We start from the raw sequence: 11,715 nt of genomic DNA, 5'->3' as shown, positions 1-11,715 counted from the left end.
GATCAAATTTTTTGGTTCTAGTCAGGATTCTAGCAGCCGTATTTAGCACTAACTGAAGTTTGTTTAGTGCTTTATCCGGGTAGCCGGAAAGTAGAGCATTGCAGTAGTCGAGCCTAGAAGTAACAAAAGCATGGATTAATTTTTCTGCGTCATTTTTGGACAGAAAGTTTCTGATTTTTGCAATGTTACGTAGATGGAAAAAAGCTGTCCTTGAAGCAGTCTTGATATGTTCTTCAAAAGAGAGATCAGGGTCCAGAGTAACGCCGAGGTCCTTCACAGTTTTATTTGAGACGACTGTACAACCATCCAGATTAATTGTCAGATTCAACAGAAGATCTCTTTGTTTCTTGGGACCTAGGACAAGCATCTCTGTTTTGTCCGAGTTTAAAAGTAGAACATTTGCAGCCATCCACTTCCTTATGTCTGAAACACAGGCTTCTAGCGAGGGCAATTTTGGGGCTTCACCATGTTTCATTGAAATGTACAGCTGTGTGTCGTCCGCATAGCAGTGAAATTTAACATTATGTTTTCGAATGACATCCCCAAGAGGTAAAATATATAGTGAAAACAATAGTGGTCCTAGAACGGAACCTTGAGGAACACCGAAATTTACAATTGATTTGTCAGAGGACGAACCATTCACAGAGACAAACTGATATCTTTCCGACAGATAAGATCTAAACCAGGCCAGAACTTGTCCATGTAGACCAATTTGGGTTTCCAATCTCTCCTTCTGTTAACTGACTGGATTTTATTTGGAATTTATTTGTGCATTTAGCTCCTCGCCAGACTATCCTATTTGAGCTGACTATCAGTTCACTAGTAAATACTTAAGATGGAAGCTACATATATAGTTATAAAATACCCAGTAATGTCACGACTCCTACAGAAGGTAGCTCCCCCCTGCTCCAACAGAAGGTGGCTCCCCCTCCTGCTCCTACAGAAGGTGGCTCCGCCTCCTGCTCCAACAGAAGGTAGCTCCCCCTCCTGCTCCTACAGAAGGTGGCTCCCCCTCCTGCTCCTACAGAAGGTAGCTCCCCCGCCTGCTCCTACAGAAGGTGGCTCCCCCTCCTGCTCCTACAGAAGGTAGCTCCCCCTCCTGCTCCTACAGAAGGTGGCTCCCCCTCCTGCTCCTACAGAAGGTGGCTCCCCCCTCCTGCTCCTACAGAAGGTGGCTCCTCCGTCTGCTCCTACAGAAGGTAGCTCCCCCTCCTGCTCCTACAGAAGGTTGCTCCCCCTCCTGCTCCTACAGAAGGTGGCTCCCCCTCCTGCTCCTACAGAAGGTGGCTCCCCCTCCTGCTCCTACAGAAGGCAGCTCCCCCTCCTACTCCTACAGAAGGTGTCTCCCCCGCCTGCTCCAACAGAAGGTAGCTCCCCCTCCTGCTCCTACAGAAGGTGGCTCCCCCTCCTGCTCCTACAGAAGGTAGCTCCCCCCTGCTCCTATAGAAGGTGGCTCCCCCGCCTGCTCCTACAGAAGGTGGCTCCCCCTCCTGCTCCTACAGAAGGTGGCTCCCCTCCCTGCTCCTACAGAAGGTAGCTCCCCCTGCCTGCTCCTACAGAAGGTAGCTCCCCCTCCTGCTCCTACAGAAGGTGGCTCCCCCTCCTGCTCCTACAGAAGGTGGCTCCCCCTCCTGCTCCTACAGAAGGTGGCTCCCCCTCCTGCTCCTACAGAAGGTGCCTCCCCCTCCTGCTCCTACAGAAGGTAGCTCCCCCTCCTGCTCCTACAGAAGGTAGCTCCCCCTCCTGCTCCTACAGAAGGTGGCTCCCCCTCCTGCTCCTACAGAAGGTAGCTCCCCGTCCTGCTCCTACAGAAGGTGGCTCCCCTTCCTGCTCCTACAGAAGGTAGCTCCCCCTCCTGCTCGGGTGGTGCTCAGCAGTCGTCGTCACCAGCCTACTAGCTGCCACTGATTCCCTTTTGTTTCCCCCTTTCCGTTATTGTTTGCACCTGTTCTGTGTTGTGGTGATTAGCGGGGCTATATTAGCCAGTAGGCCCGCCTGCTCTTTGTGCGGGAGTGTTTCTATGTATGCTGTGCTTGGTGACACGCTGATCTTGTATTTTGCCTTAGTGCATGTGTTTGCGCCAACAGTGTTTTGTCCCCTGTGTTTTGGGCACTTCGTTTTGTGTGCGCTCATTTCGCTGTTTGGGGTGGCTTGTGTTTTAGCCGTTGTGCTCATTAAAGCCACTACCCTGAATTGCTGCTTCCTGCATTTGATTCCTCGCCAGCACGACACCCAAGCCTTACAAGTAAACACACTTTCACACTCTTCACATAGCCTACAGCTACTCTGTTTATTATATAACCTAATTGCCTAGTCACTTTTACCCCTATATATACATACTGTATTATCTCAACTACCTCAACTACCTCCTACCCCTGCACATTGACTCGGTACTGGTACTCCTTGTATATAGCCTCATTAATGTTTTATTGAGTTACTATCTCTTTTTTTATTTAGCAAATATTTGTTTTACTTTTTATCTCTGTGTTGTTGGGAATGGACTCGTAAGTAAAGTCTACACCTGTGCATGCAAGCAATAATTATTTATATTTTTTTGTGCATGTGACCAATAAAATGTGTCAGTTAAGAACAAATTCTTATTTACAATGACAGCCTAGGAACAGTGGGTTAATTGCCTCGTTTAGGGGTAGAACGACAGATTTTTACCTTGTCAGCTCGGGGATTCAATCTTGCAACCTTTCAGTTACTGGCCTACATATATATACACCATATCTTTAGCTTTGTAAACTAAGCACAGAAAAGTGTATTTTTCTGTAGGTTATTCGTCTCTATTCTTGTATTCTGTATTTTATGTTGTTTGTTTCGGGGTTTTTTGGTCTGTTTTTGTCTTTGTAAAGTAGAAAATAGAAGAACAAAGAAAAACGTTATTGTGTACACTGGATCTGTCCATGGCATAGACATTAAAATCAGGAGACAGCGATAGCGCTGACGTCAACCACGTATTGCTATGGACAATTACCGATGTCACAAGATGCCGGAAGTATTTTCATTTGAAGCGCACCATATTACCAAAGATGTTTAGAACTAAACAAGGATAGACCACAGCCTGCCGTTTCCAATGGGAAAACATTTGTCATAGTGGGCAGAAAAAGGAAAGAGGTGGGCAGAGCCAAGCACAAGCTAGCACGATCCTATTGGCGGGTTCTAGCATCATCCGCATATTTCCGTTATGGAACGCCTACTCTGTGAAGTGCCTTTGCACTCCTTCTAAACAACGCGATTTTTTAAAACTTTTGCAAAGGGTAAAGTCTACAAAACTTAGTCTGTGCATCACTAACGTTAAAGCATGAGCCTCAGGATGAGACAGAAAACACTTACATACACCATGTTATAGTATCCCCATCCTCTGAAAGCATCCTCACCCACACACAAAGCCCTGCATGCCAATCAATACTCTCCTACAAAGACTACCCCACTGCTGCCATCAACTTAACAGTGCAATGCGGAGAGAGGGTAAGCTGCAACGGGTGCTCGATCCATGGACCTTGCGTGATAAAGCCAGAGTCTCTGGTGGAGGCAGTAGAAGACTCCCAGACGTCATGTTACAGTGAGGTTCAGATGAGTGTCTGTCCTGTTTCTCCTGTACTTTCAGACCAGGCAGGTTCACATCTGTCATTATTCTTGCTCCACCTCCTCGCTCCACCTCCTGGCTCCACCTCCTGGCTCCACCACCTCCTGGCTCCACCACCTCCTGGCTCCACCTCCTGGCTCCACCTCCTGGCTCCTCCACCTCTTCGCCTAACGTCTGCCTTCATGTGGAATTTGGCTCAGCAAAGTGAAGTGATGCATTATGGGAAGCTGGAGGAGATTGTGACAGAAATGGTTCTAGGGCTGCTGACTTCCAGGCAGAGGACCCAACTTTAAATACATTTCGCTTTGAAAACCCACCGGGTCCCTAGACCATCCAGCCTCATTTCGATAGAATCAAGTTTGTACAGTAACAGTATTCCTCCACCGCCACAAATAACAGTCCACAGTGTAGAAATGAGTTGGAGTTGGAGGCTGCAGAGTCTAACTTTGTGGAGCTGGTCCAAACCCTGCTGGAAAACTCTTCTGAGAGGGAACACTTTTTCCAGGTAGGAAATGTTTCTCACAAAATACCAATGACTTTCATGTGCATATTTATACACATCCACAGGTGTTACCTGGCATAGCGATCACATCCAATGTCTTATTTATTAATTAAATGATTTATTATGTTACACTTATTGTGTGCTGGATGATCTGTTTTCTCAGGAGGTGTTCCCAGTGCACGACTTTCCTCTGTATTACACAGCAGACTGGAGGAGCTGCTGCCTGTACCAGACCTCCATCAGACAGCCTCCTATCTCTACAGCTGCCCCTCTGACCTGGATGACCTCTGGATGTCCCATGCTGACCCTGAGTAGCTGAAGACCCTGCTGCAGCATCACGGACAACTGGGACACCTGAGTAAAGATACCGTTGTTGTCTCCAACAACAGCGTGGCAGACACCATCTTGTCTACATTGTCACTGCCTCAAACCCACCACCCCAAGTCAAGTTTAGAGGGACATGAAGGATTGGAAGTGAGTACAGAAGGAAAACAGCAGTGGGAAGAAAGGGATAGGGACTGTTGCATAATGATGAGGAAGGCCAAGACAAAGGAGGAGAGTTGAATTGTGAAAATAACTTGGAAGATGACATTGACAGTGGTGAGACAGGGGGAGATGAGACAGGAGGAGGTGAGACAGGAGATGGTGAGACAGGGGGAGGTGAGACAGGGGGAGGTGCAACAGGAGGTGGTAAGACAGGGGAAGGTGAGACAGGAGGTGGTGAGACAGGAGGTGGTAAGACAGGGGGAGGTGAGACAGGAGGAGGTGAGACATGAGGTGGTGAAACAGGGGGAAGGTGAGATGGGGAAGGTGAGACAGGGGGAGGTGAGACAGGAGGTGGTGAGACAGGGGAGGTGAGACAGGGGGAGGTGAGACAGGGGGAGGTGAAACAGGAGGTGGTGAGACAGGGGGAGAGGTGAGAGGAGGTGGTGAGACAGGGGGAGGTGAGAAAGGAGGTGGTGAGACAGGAGGTGGTGAGACAGGGGGAGGTGAGACAGGGAGAGGTAAGACAGGGGAGGTGAGACAGGAGGTGGTGAGACAGGGAGAGGTAAGACAGGGGGAGGTGAGACAGGAGGTGGTGAGACAGGAGGTGGTGAGACAGGGGAAGGTGAGACAGGGGGAGGTGAAATAGGAGGTGGTGAGACAGGGGGAGGTGAGACAGGGGGAGGTGAGACAGGGGGAGGTGAGACAGGGGAAGGTGAGACAGGGGGAGGTGAGACAGGGGGAGGTGAGACAGGGGGAGGTGAGACAGGGGGTGAGACAGGGGAAGGTGAGACAGGGGAAGGTGAGACAGGGGAAGGTGAGAGAGGACTGAAGAATGAAGGTGACGCAGCAAACGTGGGTCAACAGGAACAAAGAGTGACCTCCTCACTGTCAGTGACCTCCTCTCTGAGTGAACACGAGGACTCAGGAGGACAGACTCGTATATTGTCCTCTCAGGTCTTCTCCTGACCCCAGTGCCCATTCCCCATGGAGACATGGTGTAGCTCATCCAGCAGATCTGGAAGAAACACCCAGAGAAGAAGAGCTCCTCAGCCAAGAAGTACACCTGCTTTAAATGTGAGAAGGCGTTTAAAGGCCCAGCACACATGAAGCAACATCAGAGCGTTCACACGGTAGCATGGTCCTTCTACTGTGACCAGTGTGATAAAACATTTCAATCAAAAGGCGGGTCTAAGAGTTCACCAACGACATCACATGGGGCAGTCGTTTGTGTGTAGCGTACGTGGAAAGGCTTTCAAGAGCCCAGCACACCTGAAGCGACTTCAGAGCGTTCACACAGATGTGCAGCCCTTCCACTGTGAATAGTGTGATAATAGATTTAAATTAAAAGACGGTCTAAGATTGCAACGACATCACGCGGGGAAAAGGCCACCTGTATGTCCACAGTGTGGCAAGGGTTACACTGCTGCACAGGTCTTAAAAATAACCCTGCACATTCACAGTGGAGGACGGCCTTACAGGTGCTCTGTCTGTGGGAAGAGGTTCATTCATAAGAATCCATTGGTTTGACACCTCATCATGCACAAAGGGGAGAAGTCGTTCCTGTGTAGCGTATGTGGGAAGGCTTTTCTAGTGTCCGGGGAGCTGCACAAGCGTTATCAGACAGGAGAATGACCTTTCATTTGTACACACCGTGGAAAAACCTTCATGACGTTCCTGGCTGTCAAAGTGCATGAGCAATGGCACACAGGTGAGTGCCCGTTCGCCTGGTCTGTATGCCCAATGCGGTTGGACTACGGAACTGGCCTTAAGAGACACAGGTTTGTTCATACTGATGAGAAGCCCTATCATTGCTTGTGGGAAGGGTTTTACTCAAAAGTCCAATATGAGAATCCGTTTGAAAACTCCTCAGAAATAATCTAGTACTTGGAGCTATATTGCTGTCATTCATTTTTGTCTGACTAAAGTGATTTTTGTTTATTTAGTATTCAATTCACATAGATCGAATTAATGCATAGTTACTATTCATTTACTTGTTTTTCTTATTTTGGTAATAAACAGTGATAAACACAATTTGTGTCGGAGATGTAGAATTGTTCCACATAATTCTTATTCTCTATGTATTGTAATTATCATACTTTCCTTGCTGTTTATTTAAAGAGTGTCATCCATTTGAAGTCTATTTTTCTTTTTGTATTTAGGTCTTATTCTGTTGGGGCTGATGACCATCAGTCAGAGACTAGTATGGAAACTACAGTACTTAAAAAACAAACACAGTAATGCTTCAACTACCTAGATTGATAACAGACAGGTTTATTTTTCTCTTTCTTATTTGTTTCTATTAATTTATTTACCCTAATCTATGTTGTATGTTGTTGTTGTAGATGTGCAAATGTTATTATTTGTCAAGGCTGTCGTAGGAATGAGCGGACCAAAGTGTAGCGTGCGTGTCGTTCCACATTTTATTTATACTGTGAAACTATGCAATACATAAATAAACTGAATGACAAAAAACAACAAACCGTGACGCAGAAGTGAAACATACACTACTCAAAATTAATCTCCCACAAACCCAGGTGGAAAAAAAAAACCCTACTTAAGTATGATCTCCAATTAGAGACAACGAGTACCAGCTGCCTCTAATTGGAGATCATCCCAAACAAAACCAACATAGAAATACAAAACTAGAACATGAACATAGAAATACAAAACATAGAAAAACACCCCCTGTCACGCCCTGACCTAATCTACCATAGAAAATAACATCTTACTATGGTCAGGACGTGACCTTATTGTTATTATTTTGGAAGGGGGGGCTTTTTGGTCTAATGTGATCGTGATGTGGGCCTAGTCCACATGAACAGTTAATCTTTACATACTTTTGCTGATGAGACTGAAAAGATTTGGCATGGTCCCCAGGTCCTCAAAAAGTTATATAGCTGCACCATCGAGAGCATCCTGACCGGTTGCATCACAGCCTGGCATGGCAACTACTCGGCATCCGACCGCAAGGCGCTACAAAGGGTAGTGCATACGCCCAGTACATCACTGGGGCCAAGCTTCCTGACATCTATGCATAGTCACTTTACCTCTACCTACATGAACAAATTACCTCGACTAACCTGTAACGCCACACATTGACTAGGTACAGGGAACCCCTGTATATAGCCTCGTTATTGTTATTTTATTGTGTTACTTTTTATTATTTTTTACTTTAGTTTATTTGGTAAATATTTTCTTAACTCTTTCTTGAACTGCATTGTTGGTTAAGGGCTTGTAAGTAAGCATTTCACAGTAAGGTCTACAGCTGTTGTATTCAGCATTTCACAGTAAGGTCTACAGTTGTTATATTCAGCATTTCACAGTAAGGTCTACAGCTGTTATATTCAGCATTTCACAGTAAGGTCTACAGCTGTTATATTCAGCATTTCACAGTAAGGTCTACAGCTGTTATATTCAGCATTCCACAGTAAGGTCTACAGCTGTTATATTCAGCATTTCACAGTAAGGTCTACAGCTGTTATATTCAGCATTTCACAGTAAGGTCTACAGTTGTTATATTCAGCATTTCACAGTAAGGTCTACAGCTGTTATATTCAGCATTTCACAGTAAGGTCTACAGCTGTTATATTCAGCATTTCACGGTAAGGTCTACAGCTGTTATATTCAGCATTTCACAGTAAGGTCTACAGCTGTTATATTCAGCATTTCACAGTAAGGTCTACAGCTGTTATATTCAGCATTTCACAGTAAGGTCTACAGCTGTTATATTCAGCATTTCACAGTAAGGTCTACAGCTGTTATATTCAGCATTTCACAGTAAGGTCTACAGCGGTTATATTCAGCATTTCACAGTAAGGTCTACAGCTGTTATATTCAGCATTTCACAGTAAGGTCTACAGCTGTTATATTCAGCATTTCACAGTAAGGTCTACAGCTGTTATATTCAGCATTTCACAGTAAGGTCTACAGCTGTTAAATTCAGCATTTCACAGTAAGGTCTACAGCTGTTGTATTCAGCGCATGTGACAAATAAAGTTCGATTTTATTTGAGACCATATACTAGTAAGACTGTATATTAGTAAACCAAATTAAAAATGTTGGTCTCAGAAGAGGACCTTTTCCTCTTTGAATCCAGAAGTTAAACTCACTTTATTTTCTATTCCCAGAGATTGAAACAATGCGTTGCCCATAGTTACTCATTCGTATAGTTTTCAATTTAGGTAATACAAATTAATACACTCAGCTTGTATGTGTCAGGAGGAAAGCTGTCATTATCTGACCCTGATAACACACATATCAAATCAAAGTTTATTGGTCGCGTACACCAGTCCTTGACTTGAGAGTACCGGTACCTCAAATGTTCTACTGCTTGAGCTCCTGTTTCTCTTATAGAATATTAACATCTAGTTAGTTTTTAACATCCCAGAAGGCGGCTAGGTGAAAGATTACACTGGTAGGCTAGTGGTAGTAGTAGAACCATAAAAACATACATTATTAAATACCTTATGATTGAAAGGTTTCCACAGGTTTCCAAAGGTTTAAACTGTGTATATTATCAGTGAGAGTTTAGATTCATATTCCCTTATCAAATCAAATGTTATTTGTCACATGCGCCAAATACAAATACTTACTGTGAAATGCTTACTTACAAGACCTTAACCAACAATTCAGTTCAAGAAAAAGAGATAAGAAAACATTTACTATATACAGGGGGTACCGGTACCGAGTCAATCTACGAGGGTACAAGGTTAGTCAAGATAATTTGTAAAGGGACTATGCATAATAAACAGCGAATAGCAGCAGTGTAAAAAACAGGAGGGTATTTCAAATCAAATTAAATGTTATTAGTCACATGCCCCGAATACAACAGGTGTAGGTAGACCTTACAGTGAAATGCTTACTTACGAGCCCCTAACCAAAAATATAGTTGAAAAAAATATGGATAAGAATAAGAGATAAAAGTAACAAGTAATTAACCTCCCTGGGCAAGGTGGGACGCTTGCCCAGGGAAGCATCCCACCTTGGAATCCAGTGGAATCGTGTGGCGCGAAATACAAATACCTCATAAATGCTATAACTTAAATTTCTCAAATATATGACTATTTTACACCATTTTAAAGACAAGACTCTCGTTAATCTAACCACATTGTCCGATTTCAAAAAGGCTTTACAGCGAAAGCAAAACATTAGATTATGTCAGGAGAGTACAGAGACAAAAATAATCACACAGCCATTTTCAAAGCAAGCATATATGTCACAAAAACCAAAACCACAGCTAAATGCAGCCCTAACCTTTGATGATCTTCATCAGATGACACTCCTAGGACATTATGTTATACAATACATGCATGTTTTGTTCAATCAAGTTCATATTTATATCAAAAACCAGCTTTTTACATTAGCATGTGATGTTCAGAACTAGCATACCCATGCGGTAGCAGAGAGAACAGTATAACTAGGGTGGCTGGTGTCTTTGACAATTTTTCGGGCCTTCCTCTGACACTGCATGGTATAGAGGTCCTGGATGGCAGGAAGCTTGGCCCCAGTGATGTACTGGGCCATTCACACTACCCTCTGTAGTACCTTGCGGTCGGAGCCAGAGCAGTTGCCATACCAGGCAGTAATGCAACCAGTCGGGATGCCCTTGATGGTGCAGCTGTAGAACCTTTTGAGGATCTGAGAACCCATGCCAAATCTTTTCAGTCTCCTGAGGGGGAATAGGCTTTTCCGTGCCCTCTTTACAACTGTCTTGATGTGCTTGGACCATATTAGTTTGTTGGTGATGTGGACACCAAGGCATTTGAAGCTCTCAACCTGCTCCACTGCAGCCCCGTCGATGAGAATGGGGCCGTGCTCAGTCCTCTTTTTCCTGTAGTCCACAAACATCTCCTTTGTCTTGATCACGTTGAGGGAGAGGTTGTTGTCCTGGCACCACACAGCCAGGTCTCTGACCTCCTCCCTATAGGCTGTCTCGTCGTTGTCGGTGATCAGGCCTACCACTGTTGTGTCATCAGCAAATTGAATGATGGTGTTGGAGTCGTGCCTGGCCATGCAGTCATGAGTGAACAGGGAGTACAGGAGGGGACTGAGCACGCACACCTGAGGGGACCCCGTGTTGAGGATCAGCGTGGTGGATGTGTTGTTACCTACCCTTAGCTTAGTGATGAGCTTTGAGGGCACTATGGTGTTGAACGCTGAGCTGTAGTCAATGAATATCATTCCTACATAGGTGTTCCTTTTGTCCAAGTGGGAAAGGGCAGTGTGGAGTGCAATAGAGATTGCATCATCTGTGGATCTGTTGGGATGATGTTGTTGATGTGAGTCATGACCAGCCTTTCAAAGCATTTCATGGCTACAGATGTGAGTGCTACGGGTCGGTAGTCATTTAGGCAGGTTACCTTAGTGTTCTTGGGCACAGGGACTATGGTGGTCTGCTTAAAACATGTTGGTATTACAGACTCGGACAGGGAGAGGTTGAAAATGTCAGTGAAGACACTTGCCAGTTCGTAAGCGTGTGCTCACAGTACACATCCTGGTAATCCATCTGGCCCTGCGGCCTTGGGAATGTTGACCTGTTTAAAGGTCTTACTCACATCGGCTGCGGAGAGCGTGATCACACAGTCTTCCGGAACAGCTGGTGCTCTCATGCATGTTTCAGTGTTATTTGCCTCGAAGCGAGCATAGAAGTAGTTTAGCTCATGGTAGGCTCGTGTCACTGGGCAGCTCTCGGCTGTGCTTCCCTTTGTAGTCTGTAATGGTTTGCAAGCCCTGCCACATCCGACGAGCATCAGAACCGGTGTAGTACAATTCGATCTTAGTCCTGTATTGATGCTTTGCCTGTTTGATGGTTCGTCGGAGGGCATAGCGGGATTTCTTATAAGCTTTCGGGTCCCACTCCTTGAAAGCGGCAGCTCTAGCCTTTAGCTCAGTGCGGATGCTGCCTGTAATCCATGGCTTCTGGTTGGGGTATGTACGTACGGTCACTGTGGGGATGAAGTCATCGATGCACTTATTGATGAAGCCAATGACTGATGTGGTGTACTCCTCAATGCAATTGGAGGAATCCCGGAACATATTCCAGTGTGCTAGCAAAACAGTCCTGTAGCTTAGCATCTGCTTCCTCTGACCATTTTTTTTTATTGATCAAGTCACTGGTGCTTCCTGCTTTAATTTT

Source organism: Salmo trutta, chromosome 21, assembly GCF_901001165.1.
Source record: "Salmo trutta chromosome 21, fSalTru1.1, whole genome shotgun sequence".
Lineage (NCBI taxonomy): Eukaryota > Metazoa > Chordata > Actinopteri > Salmoniformes > Salmonidae > Salmo > Salmo trutta.
The sequence above is the reverse complement of the archived record's forward strand: the minus strand, read 5'-3'. Positions refer to the sequence as shown.